Here is a 3,487-nt window from a genome sequence, read left to right as displayed (position 1 = left end):
ATCAGTCGGAGACCAAGTACTGTTCCAATTCGAAGTACGCATCAAGCCGAGAACGCGAAAAAGTCCCGGATGTGTTCTCGCTCCGCCCGTTTTATCGAGCATGCATCGGTGTGGACTTGGGACAGCTAAATATCCCAGAATGCATTTCGTCCAAAACTCAACAGCGGACTCCCGGCACATCGTTTTCACCCCCCCTCCCCGCTCGCGGACTTCTCACTACTCAGGTTAAAGAACCCCCAGCAGCTGTCTATAGTATTGAGTGTCCACTAGAATAGAAATAAAAGCGTTCTAACATCTCACCTGCTTGTTTTTATTAAGGTATGTACACGTATGTACATGTACACTATTTTTATTAATAGAGGTTTCACTACTGAGGTTAAAAATGATATATAAGTCACTTAGATCACTTCTAAATGTTAATGTTTGGTTTATTTCAGTGTTTTATTTGTTCCTGAGTAAACCGGTTTGGCTGTGATTACAGTTAAGCTTCATAACATGTTACTCACAGTTAAATTAGGAGGGGACGGCGGTAAAAACTCCGGACCTGTGATATCATCACGTACGCAGGTGTTCCAGTTGTACATATCGCGAGTCCGTGCTCGCGTTCTCGGCGGGTACGTACTCACCGAGAACGCGAGTACGTACTCGCGTACTTGGGCATTGATAAACGGCCATAGTGTTGTTTTGCACTGAACAGAACGGAATTGGTGAGTTTGAACTTTTAATTGACTGTTTGTATTGCTACCAGCTGACGCTAATTGGCTGCTGCCCCAATAGTTGTTGAATAACAAATGTTGTGAAGCTATGTAATATGTATATAGCAGTTGAAATGTTTGTTAAATCCTTATTGGTTAAATATACTGCTTGTTTATTTATAAATTGTGTACACAAGAACAAGAATAACTTAATGTATTTAGCTTAACTGGCTGACATTTTTTTGTATTATTCTTGTGATTTCTTATTGGCCTTGTTTATTTAATGCAGGCCAGGTGAACCTTTTTGGGTATGAAAAAGGATGGCGAGCCACTGAACGGCTAGGAGCAGGACTCATTCTGCATTGAAGCTTCCACTGGTTGGGTAGGAAGCTATCAAAGACGACGCTCTGTCCCCATTTTCCAAATACACTGATTTCCACAATCATACACACCATTCCCCCCGTTTATGGACAATAGCGCTTGGACATCTCTCATGGACATTCAGATAAAACTCATGGACTTCAGTGTGGATCAGTGGTTTTGATGTTAACATGTGTTATTTATGGGGAACTGTTTTTTGAGAATCTATATTGCTTGGTATAAGCCAGAAGAATTTGCTTAGTTGTCTTTGTGCACCCCCACTGGGTTTTTGATTAATTGAATAGCTGCAGCAGGAGTGATTATTTAAGTTTTCCTTTTCTTTTCTTGTTATTTTCCTTTGGGTTTTGGTTAAATACATGGTACCTGCAAAAGCATTTTGTGTTGTGTGTATTTATTAATTACTGCCCATCAGCTCCAGTAGCATTCCTAAATCTTCTGATTAATAATAACCATAATATTTCACTCAATACCTAGCCTGTATTAATTCATTAGCGCTTCATCAGTGTTACATAATGCCATAATCTAACCCCAGTCAATAAAACAGAAATTCTTTCAAAGCAAACATCCTCTTTCTCTTGCTAACATGACAGATTGTTTGTCCACATTTATTCATCCCAACCTTGGTCCAGTCACACATTCACTCACATGCATTCACACCAGGGATTGCTAATAGTGGAGACTCCCGTGCGAATAATCAGATACTCCACATCAGCAACATGAGCTCATTCATTTGTTTTATTTTGTTTTTTGTAGGAAAATAGTTCTTTATGCTTTTGACTGGATTGAATCGCTACAATCCTTTTAAACAGAGACTCACAACCAATCAGGTCCCCACAGGTAGCCTTCTCCTCAGCCAGTTATAATCTGGAAAGCCCACCTTATGTTTGTTCTCCCGAGAATTTTGTCAGCGCTGTTAGTTCACTCTCTTCCAGGCCTGCTTCAGAACAAATGAGAAAAAGAGAGCTGATTATTAGCTCATCAAAGCACAAAACAAAATCACCTGACAGGTTTTTCTAAGTGCACTGTCACAAAAATAATGAGCCCCTCTTAGACACGTCCATGTTTATTAAAACTCCCTCTATTAAACTAAGAAAACAAACCTAACAGAATCAACCCATCACTACAACAATCTTAAATTTCACCCGTTCAATACACCGAAAACCTTGTCAAAAGCTGCACAGTTTGCACACAATAATGTCCCCCTTTAAACACTTTACCATACTTAGATTCAGCCTAAGATATAAACCCATTACAACAACGTATCATCACTAAATTATAAATTTCCTGTCCAAATTTGCACCTCTGAACAGACCTGACCACCGTAATGAATTATCCTGTTACTTTACCATTATATATTTCACCGAGTAATCCTCCTCAGTCACTGCTCTGTTTCCTCAATTGAAAGCCTCAGTCACACAGACACACAGGAAGCTTTTTCGTCACCACTCACTCCAGCTAATTTGCATACTGAGTCATATCTCTACTTCAGGCTTTAAGTCTATTTTATTAAACATTCACACCATTCTATCACTCAAAAAAGTAGCAAGCTGATTTTCATTGCATATGTTTGTGTTCTTAGCCAGGTTTAATCAATGTCTATGCATTAATCTTCATGAGCGTGAGTTTGAGAAAAATGTACCATGTCGACCAATCAAAACATGGCATTTAGTTAAGAAATGGGAGGAAGTTTTAGGAGTGACGATGGTGTTTTGATATGTGAGAGATTTGCAACGTTTAGCACAAATCTTGTGTAGTTAGTGTGTAGTTAGTGTGTAGTTAGTGTGTGGTGTAGTCAATAGTTTTGTTGTGTGTGTCAGAACAATGAGGCGGCTGCTGAATGTTACAGGTGTTACAGCAGTGATACATCTCCTGTTGTCAGGCCTGCAGGTATCAGGCTGTTGTTCTCCTTTATCTCATAGTGGACAGAAATTATTTATTCGAGTGGCACAAATAATTTGTGTGGCATCAGATTTGATGCAGAACAGCTGATTGTTCTGTAAATATTTTGAAATGTTTGTTTAAAAAAACGCCTTGGCTGCATTTTTAGGTAAACAGCTGAAAAAAACTTTGTTTGCAAAACTCAGTAACTTTTTTGAAGAAGTAACTATATAATTAATTGCCCAACATTGGTCATTATATACTGTATTTGGCAGACAGAGAGTTACAGACTCTCTCCCAGACCACAGACTCATAATACAAGTCAGAGCTTTATTTATTTATTTTTTTTTAAAGAAAAGAAAGTTGTTTTCAAAATTGGAGTTATTTTTACTTCCAATAGTGTTAACATACTACACAAGTCATGAACAAGATTTTTAAAAAATTTTCATTGTAAGTGGGCTAAAGCAGTTAATTAAAAGTAGTCTAACATAAATGTAAATGCTGTAATTTTATTATTTTAATAAACCATGTAA

At 37.9% G+C, this 3,487-nt stretch overlaps 1 long non-coding RNA gene across 1 annotated transcript; it reads left to right on the top strand.

Moving 5' to 3' along the window:
* The first annotated feature begins 550 nt into the window (after window positions 1-550).
* Window positions 551-1,450, top strand: LOC106098293 (uncharacterized). The gene is made up of 2 exons (XR_002057723.2): window positions 551-707; window positions 985-1,450. It is a non-coding gene; the product is annotated as an uncharacterized LOC106098293 (long non-coding RNA).
* The last annotated feature ends 2,037 nt before the right edge of the window (window positions 1,451-3,487 follow it).

This window comes from Oreochromis niloticus, linkage group LG20 (genome assembly GCF_001858045.2).
Source record: "Oreochromis niloticus isolate F11D_XX linkage group LG20, O_niloticus_UMD_NMBU, whole genome shotgun sequence".
In the NCBI taxonomy this organism is placed as follows: Eukaryota; Metazoa; Chordata; class Actinopteri; order Cichliformes; family Cichlidae; genus Oreochromis; species Oreochromis niloticus.
The sequence above is the reverse complement of the archived record's forward strand: the minus strand, read 5'-3'. Positions and strand labels throughout refer to the sequence as shown.